The 20,436-nt window shown below is 41.5% G+C and overlaps 1 long non-coding RNA gene across 22 annotated transcripts in view; it reads right to left on the bottom strand.

The window, feature by feature from the left end:
• Window positions 1-20,436, bottom strand: part of LOC128119678 (uncharacterized) — a 98,101-nt gene that overhangs the window by 50,796 nt on the left and 26,869 nt on the right. For 9 of the 22 annotated variants that reach the window (XR_008221604.1, XR_008221624.1, XR_008221603.1 and 6 more), the window contains 2 exons: window positions 12,076-13,378; window positions 9,957-10,075 (listed from right to left, as the gene is read on the bottom strand). This is a non-coding gene — a long non-coding RNA (uncharacterized LOC128119678). Of the gene's footprint in view, window positions 1-3,777; window positions 3,831-4,402; window positions 4,613-9,956; window positions 10,076-12,075; window positions 16,663-20,436 lie in introns of all 22 variants that reach the window. The other 13 variants (XR_008221607.1, XR_008221612.1, XR_008221605.1 and 10 more) reach the window with 12 other exon arrangements.

Below are 20,436 nucleotides of genomic sequence, written 5' to 3' on the forward strand. Positions count from 1 at the left end.
GGTCTTCAGAGTAGATGCTACACACATATCTGTAGAGCTCTGTCAGTGCTCTGATGGCCATCTTGCTTCCTACTGTCAGAATACCAATGAACCTTAGAGGTAGATTTCGATTCAGTGTACCCACTGACAAATTTAGCTTCTCTCCTCCCGTCTTGGAAGAGGGAGGTATTCTCATTTTCCTCTAAGGACCCCCTTCTAGCTCTAAGTAGCTGTGTAGGTAACGTGTGTCTCTTCTGCTTCTATTTCCTTCCAAGCAGCTCTCCCTGGAGCAGCCCGACTTTTTCAAAAGGCTTCCTTTGGTCCTAACACCCCTTGTAGTAACCACCCCCTCTCCTTCTTTTACCTCAACACCGGACTAGTGGAAACTGTAAGCTGCCTGCCACTGCTGACTCAGTTTCCTCGCCATGGCGTTATTCCATCCCTTTCCACTAATTCACTCTTTCTGGGATAGCTATAAACTTCGTTTCTCACCGAAGCCTGATGCTAGTTCAGCCTGTCTTTCCACTACTTGTAACTGAGTGAACCTTGACCCTGGGGGCCCACTCATCACAACATCCATTTGTGCTTGGTTCTCGGTTATGACTCCTGTCTAAGTCCTTTTTGTTCCATTATGCACTGGCATGCTCTTCGTTCTATAGATCCCTTAAAAATGACAAGGGTGCCAACTGTGGTGTGGCACACTTCCTCCTGATCTGATTCATTGTCTTATGGGTCAAGGAATACATGGCTGATGCTACACAAACGGGCTCCTCTACCCAGTAAAGAGTTGAGAAGCAGAAATGAGAAAGGATAGGTTATGCACTGATAATAATTTTAGGTCAATGTATTAATGCCATGCTGTAAATGCTGAGATAAGAAGCACATTTAAAAAAAACACTGGTCTTTAAAGTTTAGATTAAGCTTCATCATTCAAATGAATGTCTATGTATTCATAATCAGGTACTTACGTTGACTTCCAGTTAGCTTAAGATTCAGTATAGCTTAACAAGATTGAGCCATAATAATAAACAACAAGTTTTGCATTTCTTGCTCATCTTAAAATTCCCAGAACTCCATTAAAATCAACCATAGATATTATAGTTGTGTGTGTGTGTGTGTGTGTGTGTGTGTGGTTTGAAAAAATTACTAAGTATTCAGAACCAAGAAAAAATGAGTTTCAGAAGGTTCAATTTTACATGGAAATATGAAACAGAATGAACAGGCAGGATGAGTGAGGAGGAAGCCACAAACCATGGAGGTGCACTGGGCTCTGAGCTGGAGTCTGAGATTGTGTGTGAAGGAGCCACCTGAATTTTTTTAATAAGGGAGTGGCACATTCAGTTCTGAAGTCAGCAAATCTGACTCTGAGGGTTAAATTTTATAGATGAGGGAAAAAAGATGAGAAAGTAAGCAGGTTTTAGGGAGAAAAATGTCTCAGAAGTCTAGTGACAAGGAGCATAAAATCTGCCACCCACACGACTTAGGATTCTAGCTCCATGTACTTTTTGTATACAAAAGAGTATTGTTCATTATTATGACACTGACGCTCAGTTCAAATGATTGGGATATATGACTGACTTTCCCTTATTCATATGTACCCAAGGGCATAGTCTCCTGGTTGGTTATAATTCATACTCTGTGTGTCTGTGTGTGTGTGTGTGTGTGTGTGTGTGTGTGTGTGTGTGTGTGTGTGTGTGTCTGTATGCATTTCCCATTGATCCATATCATGTTCGTATTTGAACTAGATAACAAACATCCAAACAAGTTTCCATACATACCTGAATTCCTAGCTTTAACTTGAAATCTTTAAAAGCTTTGGCCCAAGACAGTGCCAAGGTTTTGTTTTAAAAACAACGCCATTTTAACAGTGACAACCTATCTTAACAAAGAGCAGCTGACATTTGTCAAGGACTGTTTATCAGCACCATCTCCTATATAACTCCATTCATGTGAAACATGTGGCCTTCTGGATGGGGATGGAATGTGTGTCAGAACTGAGCTACTGACATCTGATATCCACCCAGGCCCCCTCTTGGCATATACAGAGTTTTGCTGCCTTCACACTTCAGCTGGCATTTCCACAGTGTTGGTGTTTATGAGTGATTCTTCAATTCTGTGTGGATCCACGGATGCCTCATTTACCAACAAATATACGACTAGCCTTGCTGGCTCATGTGGGCATGTGTTAAACATCTCTTCTCTTTCTGGACCCTGTCTGACTGGCACTTAGTGGCGTGAACTTAGTCTTTTCATGAAGTTGTTATTTACTTTCTTCTTTGTCTGTCTTCCTTTTTTTTTTTTTTTTTTTTTTTTAAATCTCTCATCTACAATGCTGGGAGTGGAACCCACGATTTTTCACATGCTAGGCTGGTAGTCAACCACTGAATCACAATTTCTCCAGACCCCTGCAATCTTTTTTTTTTTTAAAAAGGGACAAGAGGGGGAGCCTGCATAAGCTTGTGGTTATTAAGCTAAATGCTGGCTCACATGCGCTTTCTCCAATGGACCTCTGCTGCTAAACCTACAGTTTACTTGATGCAGAGATGCAGGAAAACCACACGAAAGCACAGCCACCGTGCTGAGAGACTGAGAGACAGTCCCAGGAAAAGAGGATGTGAATGAAGAATCTCTGGGTGGTCATAGACAACTTGTTAATTTTTTTTTCATATTTTGGTTACATGTCAATGTTTTGCTGAAGCATTTCCTGACTCTAACCACCCAAGTTTGTCATCACTTCTACATTCATAGGGACAGTCAGTCTTTTTACTACAGCAAGGGCTGTGATGCTCTAACTCGATCTTGGTATCCTCACCAAGCACTCCTTCGTGGTGGTGAGGTCAAGTGTTCACAATTGTGTCTCAGAGACCTTAACACGCCCCACCCCTGCCTCAGAGACCTTAACATGCACACCCCCTATGCACCACCACCACCAGACTTAATATAGACTGGGTGCCCCATAAACACAGAATCAGTACATTATTGTGTGAACTCAGTTTGAATCACAGATTAGATCTCACAGTAGAGCAATGCTTAAGAAAGAAAATGTATGTGAATTTCAAGGTGCTGAAATGGCCAGCATAATGATTGGCAAAGGCTCCATTATAAGGACAAACTAAGGTCCCTATATATCTTTGGCCATCATTTTTACCTTCTCTGAATGCAGAAGAAGCTCTGCACTGATATGGATGTAACACATGAAGCATAATGAGGGGTCCAAACAGAACTCTGAGCAGCTGCCTCTTCCTTGAAGCTTAGCTAAGACTCAGAACAGCCTTGGCAATGGTTTCACAAACATGTTATCACAGCACTGAGGAGGCAGGAGGCAGAGGCAGAAATATTGCCACAAGTTCAAGGCTTGGTCAACACAGCAAGAACCTGTCTCAACAAAAGAAACCAACAAAAACCAGGAAACCAAAGGTCCTCCAAGCCAGCATCAGTACCCTTAATACAACATTACAGAAGTCAGTGATGTGCTTAGAAGGTTGAGCATGTTTGAAATCCAGGGCATGTTGCTGCTAGATAAACATAAACACAAGACCTTTTTTTGTTTACTCACCCTTTCCTTCTCATCAATTTTCTGTGCATAATTCTGTAGATGGAATGAACATTGGTACCTGCCCTACTACCTGCTTCCCATAATCCCCCGGGAAAGATGGATTTCCTATTTTTTCACCTTCATATTTATTTTGAGATTTGCTTCAGGGAATGGTACAAAGGGAACAGAGGCTTAAGTATCTTGTTCGGTCTAGCAAGTCACAGAAGGAGAGAATGTCTCCCATGGCTGTAGAAAGAACCTACTATGTTTGCTTTCCTGTCTTTGTTGTCTTCTTCTTTGAATTTCGTGAACCTCCCTAAGTGCAGTGAGAAAGAATGTTAATTAATCAGCACAACACTGAGCCAGTCCTCCAGAGAGGAAAGCTATATACCTACAGTGGTATCTCTATTATCTCACAGGAACGCATTTAATGGACACTTCACTCCTTGGTCATGTGGATAATGAGACAGTAGGCTTTCATATTAGATACATACCACACAAAATGAGTTTAATTCTTATGGGTATATTGTTAAGACGTTCTATTTAATTTTGGTTAAATAAAATAACACAAAAAAATAGGGACAGTGACTTCTAATTGTATTTTTTTGTCTATTTACCACCTGGGTATAACCCAAGACCTCTGCTATAAATATTAAAAGTAAGACCATTGGGTATACACCCATCTAAAGAGTGCTATAGGTGGCTCTTGAGATAGATCTCAGCTTCCTGAGGAACTGTCACACTGATCTCCATAGCGTCTGTACCACTCCCACCGGCAATGAATGACTGCTCAGCTTTCCCTGCATCTACACCAGCATCTCCACCCTTTGTTGTATTGCTCTTTACCATTCTGACCTGTGTAAGATAGAATCTCAAAGTAGTTCTCACTTGCATTTCTCTGACGGTTAAGGATGCTGAGCATCTCTGTAAGTGCTTCTCATCCATTCCTGTTTCATCTTTTGAGAACTCTTTGCCTAGTTGTATAAGCCGTCTTTTAAATTGGATTATTTGTTTTCTTGATGTTCAGGTTTTTTAGTTCTTATATGCTTTAGATAGCAAGCCTTTATCAGATGTATGATTGGTTAAGATCTTTTCCCACTGGATAAGGAGACGAGGAAGGAATTGGGGGAGGGAAAAACATGATCAAAATACATTGTATGAAAATTTTTTTCACCAAAAAAGTAAAAGAAACATCACATATATAATGTATAAAAGTTCTTATCATTCAATTCTAAAAAAGTTGTTTTTGTCATTTTATTTTTCTAGTAATTTCATTTTAGTCTATTTGGAGAAAGCACCAATTTATGGTGAATTATATTAGAGACAATAGGAAAAAAACAAGAACAAAAATGATGAAAGGTCCTTCCTAAGAATTCCAACACCCAGGATGGCATGTGAGGTACAGAGTAACCTCATGCATTCCAGCTCTTCCACAATGAGCCATGCAGACAAGTGGCTTGAGTGTTCTGTGACCTTAACTGTCGAATACACAAAAGGATATCTGTGTATCAGAGTCTTGGGGGTATACTTAATAAGCACTGCTCTTGGAATTCATTTCCTCAGTTGTACAGCAGACAATAATGCAAACGTCACAGGTTACATTAGGAACTCAGACAGCCTGTATAAACTGGTGCCTGTTTAGTGCCCAGTATAAACCCCAAATTAGCTATTACTATGACTACTATAATTATTGTTATATAACAATGATTATTATTATTATAAGTGCCTTATATATAGCAAGTATTCAGTAGACATTAACATTCATATTTTCTCATTTGTGCAGGACATTCTGAAAACAGCATAATCTGTGGCTTTAATGCAAACCTGGCCATTGAACCTGGGCAGGTAATGCACAATGCTCAGGATCCTGGTGTATCCATCTGTTTCTAACTGTTCATTTGTCCTGTCTACTTCTGAGAAGATTCTCCTCTTGGATGTCTGTGTGCTAAGTAAAGGAGTTATAGGGTAGCCATTGGCAGCTACATTACAGGACACCACAGAAGAGCTCTGCTGGCCCATGTAGGGAATTTATGGAGACACAAAGCTATATGGTTTTTACAAGCTACTAAATATACTGCATCTCTCCAAGATCTCTCTTAGAACAAAACTCATTGAGAGGGTAGTTGATATAAAAAAAAATGTTTTTTTGACACAGGGTCTTACTGTGTAGTCCTGACTAGACTGGATTTCACTCTGTAGACCAGATTGGCCTTGAACTCACAGAGACCCACCTCCCTCTGCCTGGGATCAAAGGCTGTGCACTGCATTTAAAAAGATTAAGAAAAATGTCTGCACCACTGCAGTGTTGACAAAATGCAACGATCTGATTGGTTCTTACAAACTGTGGGCGGGTCCTTTTATTCCCATCCCATGGATAAACAAGGCAGTTAGTCAAACTAGGCAGGGTTATCTCTCTTTTAATCCCCCCATTGCTTGGAAGGGCTTTTCTGTGGCATCCTGTAACATGGTTCCTTTAGAATTCTTTACTTACTGCACACACATCCAAGAGAAATTACAAGGCTGTTGAAACATGAACCCCTAGTGAGGGTGTACCTTAAACTGGAACATTTAATATCTTAAATCTGCCTCCAAGTTTCATAAAAGACAAAGGAAAATATATCAGAAGAAAGTATCAGAAATACCATCTGACTAATGAAAAGCTTTCAGCCTTGAATACAAACCTTTGTGAGAAAAATACAATGGACAAGTAAGAAGAAATATATGGATGGAATATTGGCAGAAAAAAATATATCCAAACAAGAAGGAGAATATTGGGACAGCTGTTCAAAAGGCTACAGCTTGTGTCTAAGGCATAGCAAAATTCAAAGCCCACAGTCATAACTGAAAAGTGGGGTTTAAAAAAAATGGAAAAGCTGACAGACATTCCTAAATGGCCCCAGGCTTAGAGAGAGGTTGCCTTTGAGGATGTCGGACAAACCCCACAGAGAGCCCCAGCAGGCACCTTCAGCAGCTGAACTAACCTCACCCCTTGGCCCAGTTAACCATCCAAACTCTGGGGAGCACTCCAGAGAGCAGGCAAAGACTGCACAGTCGGAATAATTTCTCCAGCTGCTGCCTGTGCCTACAATCTTCTCGGCTCAGTACTTGATCGCCGAGAAGAGGTCAGTGACCTTTCTAAGGGCAGTTCCGCAAATGTTTTCAGTCATCCACACCTTTGTGTGGGTGAACTGCAGCTTCTGACTTGAAAGGTTCTGCCAGCAAAGAGGGACAGAGAGGCAGGGCATTGGGCATTGCGACTGAGTAAGGAGAGGACGCACCTGCTCACTGGAAGATGCCAATGCTGAGGGCAAGCAGTGCCTTTTCACGATTGCCCCTGAAGATTAGCCAGAATGCTCTGAATAATAATGTGTTATGTTGAAAAATGTGTATATGGGTTATATGTGTGCATGCAGGCACATAATAAATGCTAGCTACCTGAAAGATGATTACTGATGTTTTTGACCTTTAACCATACACTAAGCATTGTTCTTAAGTTCACTGTACTACTTAACTTCTATTGCTACACTGAGGGTGAGGGTGAATATCCTCATTTTGTAGGTAAGGAAGCAGGTTGAAAAACTCTTTATAGAGCTTATGTGTAGAAACAGGGATTCAAACTATGAAAGTCAATTCTACTTTAACCAGTACATGTGTGTACTAACATGAGCAATGTTCTCTTTGGGTCACACACACATGCTCACACACATATGCGCGCGCGCGCACACACACACACACACACACACACACACACACACATATACACACAGATACACACACAGATACACACACACATATGCACATACAGGCACACACACCATCATTCTAGTTCCATACCAAGGAAGCCAGGACCCCCTATGCCAATTTTCAATTCTTCTAGTTTAACATAATCCTTGTACACAAGATTTGAACCAAGAAATAAAACGTAGCAGTTAATTTTCAGAGGACAAAAGTGAAAAGAAAATAGAACCTTGAAGTGTGGAACATTTGCCAAAGATAGTGATGAGGAAGGAGCCAAGAAGAAGTTTCCCTGTCTCTAAGATACTGATAACAAAACTGCAGCCTCCTAAAGCCCCAAAGAATTGATCTGGGTTCAATAAATTTTTGCAAATTCACAAGGAACTCATTTCTACTTTCTGAGGATGATCACCTAAAACCTCTGGGTGGAAAAATAGATTCAGGTCTGTGACCATCACTTACAAGTCACTCACTGGTTACCCGTTGGTGGTTCACAGCCCTGTGGTTTTCTAGTCTGTATTTTTCAAACTTGATTGAAGTGTTTGATGTGTGTCCTAGGATGCTGGGCATTAAACTACCTGGTGGAACACAGTAGGTACTCCACAAAGGTCTCTCAGGGCCCAGAGGGGAAGATATGGCAAACCTATTTCAAACATCAGCTTTACTCAAAAGGGAGAATATTGAAATATTTTTTTTTTTTAAGAATGAAGTACACGTGATAAAACTAGAACAGAAGGCTAAATCCAAACTCCAAATTTGAAATGTCCCACGTTGGGGCAACACCCCTAGACCCTGAAGTCTCCCTCCCCTTCCGTTTTTATTACTTCCTGAAAGATGGGCGCAATTCACGAAAGCATAGGCACACATATTTGTCCTGCATCATGGACCACTGGGACTCACAATTAGAAAAGACCCAGATCAAGGTGGACTGTTATCTTTATACAACATTAGAAACGGCAATGGTCCATCTTTTTAGTTTCAAGCTCATCAAGAGCTTATCAGCCTAATGGGCCCTTGGGGACCCCAGCAGCTGAAGGGCACTTCTTTCCTCCTTCTCATGATGGACATGCTACGGTCTGCATTGTATTCAACTATTTGATCTCCAAAGACATTTTCCTAGCATTTTTTATTTAACAAACTAGAACAATTATAATAGTAATAGTAACTTTTTGAAAGATTGCCTTGCATTCTACCACTCCAAACCTTCCCCTCACATATAACTACCCTGCAAAATTATCTTGAAAGCCAAAACACATCAGATGAACAAAGGTAAGGCCTCTTCCTGATAGCAGAAAGTGCACCCAGCTAGTGTTCTAGAGTGCAGTGGAGCAGGCCTTCTCTACCTTCTGAATGGATCAATATCCAAGGTGGTGTTGTCAGAGGCAAGCAGAGAAGTAACTTGAAAAACTTTTTAACTTATTGATCCTGAGCCTTACTTTAGAGAACAAATGAGTATCCAGCACTCCTTGTGGATCCTACAGGACATTTATAAATAGAAAATCTTTGTCAGCCTTGACAAATTGGCTAGAGGAGCTGTCCAACTGCTGAAGCAGAAGGGACTACAGACCTTTGACAAGGTCTAGGCATACTCATAGTGTGGGCATCCATGGTCCTTCAATTCATAATTTGCCTTATAAAGCTTCAGAGAAAGTCTCTGTTATTTTTACACTGCACCCTTTGTTAAGGTATGACCTAATCCAAAAAGAAATATCTATAGGATGCTCAGAGACTATAAAACAAAATGCCAGTCAAAGTCGAAGGTAAGATAGCTCGTGTGTAGGCGCTAACTCCAGCAGAAGTTCTGTAAAACTGACTTCAATAGCCGTGAATTTGAACACCAGCTGGGGAGCCTTTGATTCATTTATAATGAATAATGTTCTCATCACATTGATCTGACCTATCTCAGAACTTCGGTCTCCCACCATAAATGGGACAGTATTATTCTCATTTGTCCCAGGTGACTCATATCTAGAGATCTAACCTTCCTTAAAAACGTAATCAGCGTGAGTGCGAACTGATGTTATTTATCCAAATTTCGCCAGTCATGGGGAAATTCCTTCAGTCTACTCCTGCTCAGGGAGGAAAGCCAACTTGTCTTGTCCCACAAGCTCCCATTTGCACGAACTTAGTGGTGTTTAGCACAGCAGAGTGAAAGGTCATGTGGTCAAAGATCAACATATGGTTTGCTTTGTGATGTTTGCTTGATGAAGTGAGTTTCACTCAGTATGGAGGGTGGATCATACTTACCACTTAAGAAATCATACTCAAGTTAACAGAACAACGTGAAATTGAACCTCAATATCTCACTCTCACAGATCAAACAATAATACACATTATGCACAGATATCCATAGGCCATGAAATCTTTTACTCCACACATTTAGTTTCTAGTAACCCAAGAGTTGTCACAAAAACACTTTGCAATTCTTCCACTATATTCTGTTTAGGGGGTGGTGGGATGGCAGCAGACCAGTTCCATGCTGTGTAGAATGGGGCACCCATTTGAGTTGACAAAATCCACCACAGTAATCCTTAAAAGTGAAATTTCCGTATCCTGTAATCAGGAGTTGCCAGGCATTTGATTAAATACCCCAGGCATTGGATCCCCAACCAACTTCTATTTCTGCCCCTGACAGGCAAGCCAGAAAAATTAAACCAAAAAAACCTGAAGAAACAAAATGCGTATTTTAATACAGAAATGCTTTTACCTGCCATCCTGCTGTGAATGAAATGGGCCGAGCTCTCAAAATGTTTGTCAGCTTAACTCGAAGTTGGTGGCAGGGTGAAAACGTAGCCAGGCAGCCTTATTGTTGCTTCTGTCCTTTAACTGCCAGGTGGGATACAATAGAAGCATCAAAGAGAAACAGAGGAGAGGGGAGTCCAGAAAGACCCCAAAGGCTGACTGACGGAGCAGCAAACAAAGGAAAAGTTTCTAAGTCAAAGACATTGTGTGCTGCCATGTTGGCATCTCAGATCGCTTGCACACTAAAGATAAGGATGCCTCGATGAATTGCCGCTTCCCCCAAACTGCTTAGGAAATATTCAACTTGAAAAACTCACGAGAAACACTTAACCTTAGTCTAGAAGGAAAATGGCTGCATCACACTGCTTAGACGTAGATAACAAATATTCAGTATCTTACGAGAGATTCCAATGTAATGGTTTTTGATAGGCATGAAAAAAAAAAATGTTTTCATTTTGATCCATACAACACGCATGCCGAGTGAAGCGAGCAAGAGACTGGTGCACTCTGGACTGTGTACACAGGTATCTGGAACTGTATACATGTCTGCCTCCTGCATCATCTCACCCTTGGTGGTGTAATTTTATTCTCATAAAGATATTCCATTATTGCAACAGTATACACGTAGTTAACACTCATCGCAAAAATCTTTATTTCTCATTTTAAACTCAGAGCCCTTAGAAACTGCTATTGTCTTTGGTCACTTCAAAGAATTTACGCACCAGTCATTAAACTTCAGCAAGGAATAGAAAATAGCATGCCCTTTCCCCCAAAGGGCTCTAATGTATACCATTTTCACTTTATTTATATACCTTCAATGATAGTCTGAGTCACAGCTAAAGAAGATGGAAAAGAGTAAAAACAATTTGATTTATATATAAACATAATCATTAAATAGACTAGTTTTAAACATCTCAAAAGAATCACAGTTCAAACAAAGCATATGAAGCCTGACGGGACAGTGATGAAGTCAAATGCAGTTTCATGGCACTTGATAAAATCTTATCACATCAAATAGGAAATCCAAAGATTTTTCACTTTTAGTTATTTTATGTGTAATTCTGTACTCTTCTAGCCAGTTGTCCTGCACATAACAGTGATGTGGGAACTATCAGGATCAGGACACTGTCTAGTATATCCAAGTTTAAGTAAAGATTGTACATAGCGTTTAGTGTTTTAGCCAATTTAAAAGTTTAGGCTAAGGAAAAGAGAATAAGTCTGTTTTCACTGGCCAATTAAAAAAAAAAAAAAGCAACCCCAGCTGGGTGGTGGTGGTGCACACCTTTAATCCCAGCATTCAGGAGGCAGAGGCAGGCAGATCTCAATGAGTTTGAGGTCAGCCTGGTCTACAGAGCAAGTTTCAGAACAGCCAGGGCAACACAGAGAAACCTTGTCTCAAAAAAACAAAAAATCAAAATCAAAAACCGCCGGGCGGTGGTGGCGCACGCCTTTAATCCCAGCACTCGGGAGGCAGAGCCAGGCGGATCTCTGTGAGTTCGAGGCCAGCCTGGACTACCAACTGAGTTCCAGGAAAGGCGCAAAGCTACACAGAGAAACCCTGTCTCAAAAAACCAAAATAAAATAAAATACATTTAAAAATCAAAAACCAATGAACAAAAATAAATGACAAGATCATCACATTCATTACCATGAACTGGCATGCTTTTTGTCGTTTGATATTTTACAATCAATTTCTGATTGCCCAAATGAGTATAATTCAAATATACTGCTTTCTAGCTAGATTAAAGTAGTAATTTGGCCATTTTCTGCTTTTAAGCCTGAATAATCTTCCTGAATCATCAACTCTGCTCCAATTCATTATAAAAAGTTCCCCGTGCCACTTGCCATGAGGAAGACAACACCACAGAACCCAGGCTCCAGGACAGAACACACTAATCCCACCAGGGACAGATGAGCGTGACATCATGTAGGCCAGCAGTCTAATCACTGCAATTATGCTTTACTTAGAAAACAAGCTGCACATTCTCCATTACAACTTGCAAAGAATGTACACATTGAAAGCAGGTTCCGCTAACACACAACATCCTCTAACTCTTTTAGTCAGTTCACAATAAATCTCTTACCTTGTGGAGAGAGGGAAGAGCTGCAGGCTCATAACAGAATGAGCGATGCGTAAAATGTTCTCCAGTTGACTTCCCACAGGATTTATACTTCCCAAACCAGGAACACCTCTGCCTGCGCAGATGGAATGCTAAGCAATGTAGTAAAACAACTAAGGAATCAGAACTACAGGTAAAAGGTCAAACAATTATGCTCTTAAACAAAATGTACCAAGAATATGTGTGTGTGTGTGTGTGTGTGTGTGTGTGTGTGTGTGTGTACATATATATATATATATATATTCTTATTTTAAAGCAAATCTATGAAAACTGAATGACAGCAACTTCTATGCTTATGCTCTCATTGAATTTCCACACTTATTTGTTTGGCGAAGTTCCTGCATTTTTCTGGAAGTAAAGGGTCATGTCACACTTGTTTCCAATCTAAATTTGGTCTCTGTTCCTTGGGCCCTATTTCCTCAGGCCTGAGAAAGAAAATCAATGGCCCCTACTCACCTTTGGAAGAATTTCACTGCCAAGTCTCCACGGTTCTGTGGGATCCAATAATCCGTGGCTCGGCATCGATTTTTCTGTGACACCTGTAGAAACAGCCTCTCTTTCCTTTCTAACAAAATACAGCCATGGAGACAGTGTAGTTCCTGAACGAATTAAGTGTCTAGGCTATTAAGCACAACTTGATCTTCTAAAGAGACATGGTTTATGTTTTCTGAAGCTGTTAATGTTGCTTGCTTTTTTCGGAACCACTTAACCACCATTTAAAGATAATGTGAGCATCTATTTTGAAGAGACTTTGAAGGAAATATTTTTCATAAGTTTCTCACAGTTAGTTCATATCACCAATAACACTTATTCCCCACTCCCATGAAGAAATAGACAAATGATAAAAAAGAATCAAAGTTCAAGTTTCAATTTTTTTAACATAGCTCCCAAATCAAGTTGGTTTTAATATATGAAAAACTATCATCATGCTTTTAAAATTTACAACTTGGAAACTTGGTGAGATAGAGAGAGAGGGTCTGGGAAAGCCAGGTTTGGAGTATGTCAAATCCTGGGTTTGTGTTAGGGGGCATGTTTTAAGGCTGAAGCCACCACCTTCCCCACTTCCCTTGGTGGGCCTAAGTGCAAGACAAGAAAACCACAGACACTAATGCATGTTTCCAGCATCCTTCACACACCTGATTTAAATCTCAGAGGTATCTCAGTGACCCTGGCAAGACTGAAAAGCATTCCCTGCAGCCATCCTGTGCAGAGTGCAATGGCTGCTGTTCATAAACCTCCTCTTCGCTGACTCCACGAGCCTGCAAATCTGCAAAACAGAAGCATAGTGTTAACAGAGGCATGCCCTCTGCATTTGCTATCTCCAATAAAATGAGTGTGTGTGTGGGGGGGGATGTGGAGCACAAGGCAGGTTGCTTCTCATGAGGTAGGTGACATCTTGGTTAAAAACGATGTGACCAGGCAGCACTCTGACAGGTTTAGTGCTAAGACCTGACAGATACAAGCCTGCAAGAACCTCCCTGCCGCACATAGTTAAGCTCACAAGAAACCTTTAATTTCATAACCCCTTGATTAGCTTTTGCAACACTCAGCCCCTACCCCTTTTGAAGTTCATTATAAATTACGCTACTCATCACATTATTGCCAATTTAGGATCCATTTGACTAGAAATGTCGTCATCTCAACCGTTCATCAAACCTGTGCACACTTTTCTGTTAAAGGATTAGATCAATCCATACTCCAGTTCTCAAGGGAGAAGTTCCATTGTTTATCAGGCCATGTCTACACTGGCTGAGCAAAGCGCTCTGTTCAGAAGGAGAAGCGCCTTTGGCAGCTAGAGTCCACATAGCTGACCCATGGACGATCGCGAGGCTCTCCTTCACCTGATTACCCAAGTGTAACAAGATCACTAAGCATCACATGAGGATGACCCTAGACAACAAAAAGCATGACGTGATTGTTGTTCTAATTTATTTACAGGGCAATCATCTAGAATTCTATTCAAGAAGCTAGAAGCACATGTGTGTGTACATCTGGCACAAAGGATGGTTATTGGTACGGAAGCAATTCATGGCTCTGTAGTGAGCTTGACCGTGCTCCTTCTTTCTAAGCAAGACATCAGTGGCTCCATCTTTTCTAAGTAGTTAGGATTAAGTTCAAAACGCTATCTTTTTATTTACACAGGAAAATCTTCACAAAAGACAATTAAAAAAAGAAAAAAAATGGGACAAAGGTACTTAATATTTGGGGGTCAATATTTACACTCTGATGAATTGTGCTGTATAGAATTAGTACCAAGTCTGGGTGGATTCTATTCTGGTGACGGAGCAACCTAGAATTGTCCTGAGTGCTGAGATTCTTTCAACCAATTTTTAGAATAAAAAGAGGTTTAGCAGAAATGTACTACTAATAGCTATAAAATTATAGGCTTCCCCTTAACCCACTCAAACACACTCCACCCTGTGACATAACAGATATAACCCAAACCATCTTTGGAATTTTGCCAACTTTTCCCATTGGTGAGCTGGCAGAGTTGGCCCAAACTGTCTTAAAACTGCCTTACCCCACAAGAGCCCTCTAAGGACTTCGTGGAATCCAGTCTGATTCTTTGGCAGAAACAGCAGTGAAGACTTGTATGTGTGGGAATCGATCAGACCTGTAAGTTATCAGATATCCCACAGTATCTTCCCAAGACAAACTGTCAAAATGAAATGCTATATCTGGGCTTCCGAATCATTTGACCTTTGCAGATAGGAATATTTCCCTTTCTGACATGTCAAGATTCAGAATTGTGTGTGTGTGTGTGTGTGTGTGTGTGTGTGTAGCATGCACATGCTCACCAGAATATATAGAGGTTAGAGGTTAACGTTAGATGCTTTTCTTGATATCTATTCACCTTAGCTTTTGAGAAAGGGTCTCTCAATGAACCTGGAGCTTACTAATTTGACTGGACTAGCTGGTCAGCAAGCCTCAGAGATGCCCCTATCTCTGCCTCTCCATCACCAGGATTACAGGCCCGTGTTCAGATTACGGGCCCATAGTCCACACACACTAGCTTTTTCTGTGTGCTCTGGGCCTCTGAACTTGGGTATTCATGCTCACGTCGCAAGCACTTTGTTGACTGAATCATCTGCCCAGATCAAGATTCAGACTTTCAAAATAAATTTTCAGCCTCTGATTTCATTGAAAATTATGCCATTTATGTGTTATGTTAAATCCCCTTCAACTAGGTGAAAAATTGTAATTTCACACAGTGACACGCAACCTATTGGTTGACCAGCTCTTCGCTTACCTCTCCAATGAGATAAAGCCAGAGAGTTCTAGCCCAGTGGTTCTCAACCTTCCTAACACTGTGACCCTTTAATATAGTTCCTCATGTTGTGGTGACCCCCCTCGCAACCATAAAGTTATTTTTGTTGATACTTTATAACTGTAATTTTATTACCATTATGAATTATAATGTCAATATCTGATATGCAGGATATCTTCAGCTCCTGTGGAGGGGTCTCGACCCAAAGGTTGAGATCCCCTGTGATAAACTACCTAAAAGTTGTTGTCGTCACTGAAGTGCATCTAACAGGAGTCGCTTTTTAACGTCGTCTCCTATATAAAGTTCCGAAAGCTTTTTGCATAAAATGCATAAATAACCCTCTGTCCCTGCCAGTATGGCCACCACCTCTTCGGAGCAGATCGTGAGGATGATAGGAAAGCCAACACCTGTCCAGGGTACTTGACTCTATAGCAGGAGCTATTCCTGATCTGCATACCTGACCTCCTTCATCCCACCACAGCACAATGACACTCACCATGCAGACCAGACAGAATCACCCAGACAGCACGTCATTGGCCTGGAATCACATAGCTTCCAGTGGGTGGAGCTGGGGTTTTAATGGGTGGCTCGGCTCCTGCAGTGTCTTTGCTTACACCGCACAGGAATGTGCCTGTCTGAGCCATGGGTTCCTGAACTGCAAGCTCTCGATTCTCAGAGACTTACACAAAAAAAGGTAATCCCTTTACACTGGCTCTCTTCTTTCTATCTGAATGAAATCAATTGGCTTGAAACTAAATTTGACTCTGATCTGCCCTGACCACCAGGCTTATCTGTCTATTTCTCATTCATGTAAAAATGACTAACTAGAACCTTTGAGAAGACCATTGACCTAATTGTCTCCTATGGAATCAGGCCCCCTAAGGTTGTATCTTGGCTCTGTCTTTGCAAGCTGGATATGTATTATTGCATCTCTTCATGAATTGACTTCCTTGCCTACAAAGTACAAATACAAATAAATCTACTACAAATTAATCTACGCTAAATGCTTAACCCAGTGTAGGCACATTGGAGAAGACAGTTAATGTGCATGAGCCGCCAGCTGCGATGATGATCAAAAGCTGTGCTTGGGTGAGAAAGCAGCACACATTTCAGAAAATGCAGATGTGGACACAGGAACAACATGGCTTTCAAATCTGTATTGTCACACATAGCCCCATGTAACTTGATTCGGCTTCCTTTTGCAGGAACATAGGCAGATCCTGGAATATGTCAGAATGACCGAAGGATGCCAGAAAAATCTCACAAGCCAGAAGAAGCAGCGTCTGCAAGGGAAGGGAAAGTTTGGGGTGTTGTGACAGGATGGCTGGGTTCATTGTTTTCTGATATCACAAGCCAGAGTCCAGCACAGAGTCACACAGGTCCATTTGGTCTGGATAGCGATGAGACAATTTTAGCAATTCTTCAGTTTGAGCCTGGGGCAACTCTCTGTGTGTCTCTCATGCCTGTTTCTACTTTGCCAGCTTCCCATCCTGGAAGCCTAAGCCAGCGGCTCTCACCCTTTAAGACAGTTCCTCACGGTGTGGTGACCCCCGAGTATTATTTTCGCTGCTACTCATACCTGTAATTTTGCTACTGTTATGAGTTATAATGCAAATTTTTTTTTTTTTTTTTGGAGAGAGGTGGTTAGGGGGGTTGCGACCCACAGGTTGAGAACCACTTCTCCAAGTGCTTAGACTTCTTTGAGGCCATATGGCTGTCTTAGAAAAGGCTGCCTAGGAACCTGAAAAGACGATTCATATTCCAAAGTAAGAGTAATACAAGCTTTAGGAGAAAATGGCAGGTTCGGTGCCCATTTATACGACACTGTACAGTAAGTGAGACACAAAGAAAATGGAATGGATTAAAACTTCTTTCTCTTCAGTTCTAAAATGGACATCACCACTGGGGAGCATGAAAAGCTCAGAGGCCCAGCAGGAGACCCAAAGAGAAGCTATTCTGGGTCACTCCCCCAGGATGCACTGGGTTGTCTATGTGGCCTGTTTGCCATAGGATGAGCCAACCAATTTCTGGCACCCAAGAGGCCGACAGTGAGAGGCCCCAATACTTCGTTTTGTCTGCCTCAGAGACCAGACATTCTCTGATATATCCAAGGAGAGGGGAACCTTGATGTACAAACCAGCATCTTGGTCCAGAATTATGGTTTTGATGAAGGGATGTCTGAACAGCCTCATTTGAGAGGAAGATAGAAAAATAGATGGTGGGGGAAAAAAGCGCATCCATTCCCCTGTTTTGACCCTCCAGGCATCTCTGCACAAACTCCTCCTCACCAATATCCAGGCCTCTCCTCAGACAGAAAGAACCTATCACCTGTATTCTAGGAGACTCTCATTGTGAAATGAGGTCTTGGAAATACTCAGCCTCTGGTTTTCTAGGTGCGGATGGCGTGTTCCCAAGGTAGCCAGGTGCTGATCATGGGCAGTTCTAAAATTAGAACCCTAGGATGTCAAGAGTGGTTGAAGTCTTAGAAAAACATTACATTTCCTGATACCAACTCCACACAAATGTCTTCACCTAGCAAGGGATGACAGCATGATCTACCAGGAACCATCTATAGAACAGAAGTAGTTGGCCTTGGGTGATGAACAACCATGAGGGGGTGCAGAGTGAGGGGTTGAGCCATCCAGTCTGGCCTCATACCTGTCAACATTAGTCCTCTGTACAGACAAAGGATATCATTATTTCAGCTCTGAGATGATATGAGCTGAGGCTCTAGCTTCCTACCTCTGAGCATCTCTTGGCCAGGCACAGCATAGCCTTCATAATCATCTTCAGAAAGCCCTGGTATGTGCAGCTCCAACTGAGGCAACTTTGTGAATCTTCTCCCCTGTGGCCTCTCTCCTCACCCCCACTTCACAAGACCGTGAAATGTGCTTTTCAGATTTTCTTGCCAAAAATGTGCAAACCTTACTTTATTTTGGAATTGTCTTCTTTTTCTTATTACCACATACTTGGAAACCATGGAAAGCCATTTATAAACTTTAACCTGTCATTTGTTTTAAAGATTCTATTTATTTTATAGCATATAGCAGTTTCAGAATAATCTCTAAAAGCACCGAATGTGTGCTTGTCTCTATGAGTTTGGATGTATGTATGTGTGTGTGTGTGTGTGTGTGTGTGTGTGTGTGTATGCATGTCCCAGTATATGTATATGTGTATGTATGTTCCTGTGCATGTGGAAGTACATGTGTGTGCATGCCCCTGTCTATGTGAATTTGTGTGTGTGTGTGTGTGTGTGTGTGTGTGTGTGTGTGTGTGTGTGTGTGTGTGTGTGTATGTGTGCCTGTATGTACATGTGGAAGCCCAAAGACATCTAATGTCATTCCTCAGGTACCATCCACTAGGTCTCTCATTGTCCTTGAATTCATGAAGTAGAGTAATTTGGTTGGCTAGTGAGCCCTGCAGTTCCTCCTCTTTCTGTCTCCTCCACAGGGAGATTATAGTCAAGTGCCATCGTACCCAGCTTCTCTTTTTCTAACATGGGTTCTAAGGATGGAAGAAAGGCAATGACTTTGGAGACTGAACTAAAACCCACCAAAAGAAACATTAAAAAAATAACAGAGCGGGGAAAGAGGCTCTGCTTACCTATGGCCTCCTCCCTGGTTCCTCCACGGACCTGTTGTCATTTCTCATTATTCATTTTTTATGATTCCACACACAAATTCAACCCAGGTGATTTGGCTCTCAACAAAATGAATGTGAATTAATTCGGGTCATACATTTTAATGAGACAACACTTCAGCAGCCCTCAGACGTTCCAGAGGCAAAAGTCGCCACTTTTGGTGCTAACACTGGAATTCCTTTTCTTAAGAAATCTTGCTTGTTTAGACTCTGCTGATTGTCCACTAGGAACCCGTTGACACAGGAGCAAGGTCAGAGGAAAGGAAGGGAAGACTGGGCTGCCAAATGTCCCACATCCTCACTCCTAGGCCACTCACTGCCACACACCCCTCATTCCCTTTAGTTCTTAAGTTTAAAAAAGTCTTACAGTGTGACATCAAGCTTGATCTTGCCATTTTGCTTGACTATTCAAAAATTGCACTCATCCCAGAGCGATGGCATGATTTCTTTCAATATTCTCTCTCTCTCTCTCTCTCTCTCTCTCTCTCTCTCTCTCTCTCTCTCTCTCTCTCCTCCTTCTCTCTCTCATTAAATGGTAGAGTCATACTTAAAGAATGATGATTTCTGGGGTCATTCATTCAATTCTTTAAAGACTGACATCATGTTAAAATTTCATTCTGCTAATCTTCTCCAATTCTATTCCTGCTATACTTGACATGTCAGAAATAATTATAAGTGCTTAATAAATACAGAAGACATTTCTTTTTAGTATTCCTGAGCAGAGAAGCACAGTATTGCTTTGTTAGCAGCTTTCCACTCACTGGCAATTTGCATGTGGAATCAGCAATCCTTCATGAAAAAGCAGAAGTCTGCCCAGTGTTTTGGTTTCTCTAGCTGACTGTGGCTTCCCGGGGACCATTCCTTCCTTACACATAATTAATAGCCCACGCATGACTTCCTCGGAGATGCCCCTCACCTTCTCGTGCCACTGTGCAGATGAGCGTGTTCAAGGCAATGACTTTGCTATGTCACTTGTTAATATCAGGACGGCTTGTTTAAAAACGGGTTCTGATTAAATTGAAAGGCTGATCTAGAAGCCTGTGTTCAAAGTTATCTCTTATTTCACACTCCCCAGGAAGAGTGGGCACTGTCTGTTCTGTTCATCAGACAAAGGCAGAAAAATCTATTTTGTATCCAAGGTAAATGGAGAGCTCCTGTCCCCGTATTGCCTTTCAATGCTTCCTATTCTCCTCATACATGAATGTTTTTTTTTTTTTTAAAGTGATTACAAAAGGACCTGCCAGGTTATGGTCTTGTTTCAGCTCAGAATAAATAAAACTGCCTCTACAATGATGCACTGAGTGAACATCTCCCAAGGTGGGTGCACTGTAAGGGAATGTTGAGGACATCATTGGACCCTGATGATCAAGATTAGAACCAGGTGCCTCAACCTCAAATTTGTTGGTTGAGATGAATTC

This window comes from Peromyscus californicus, unplaced genomic scaffold (genome assembly GCF_007827085.1).
Source record: "Peromyscus californicus insignis strain IS unplaced genomic scaffold, ASM782708v3 Scaffold_24__1_contigs__length_46423439, whole genome shotgun sequence".
Classification (NCBI taxonomy): domain Eukaryota; kingdom Metazoa; phylum Chordata; class Mammalia; order Rodentia; family Cricetidae; genus Peromyscus; species Peromyscus californicus.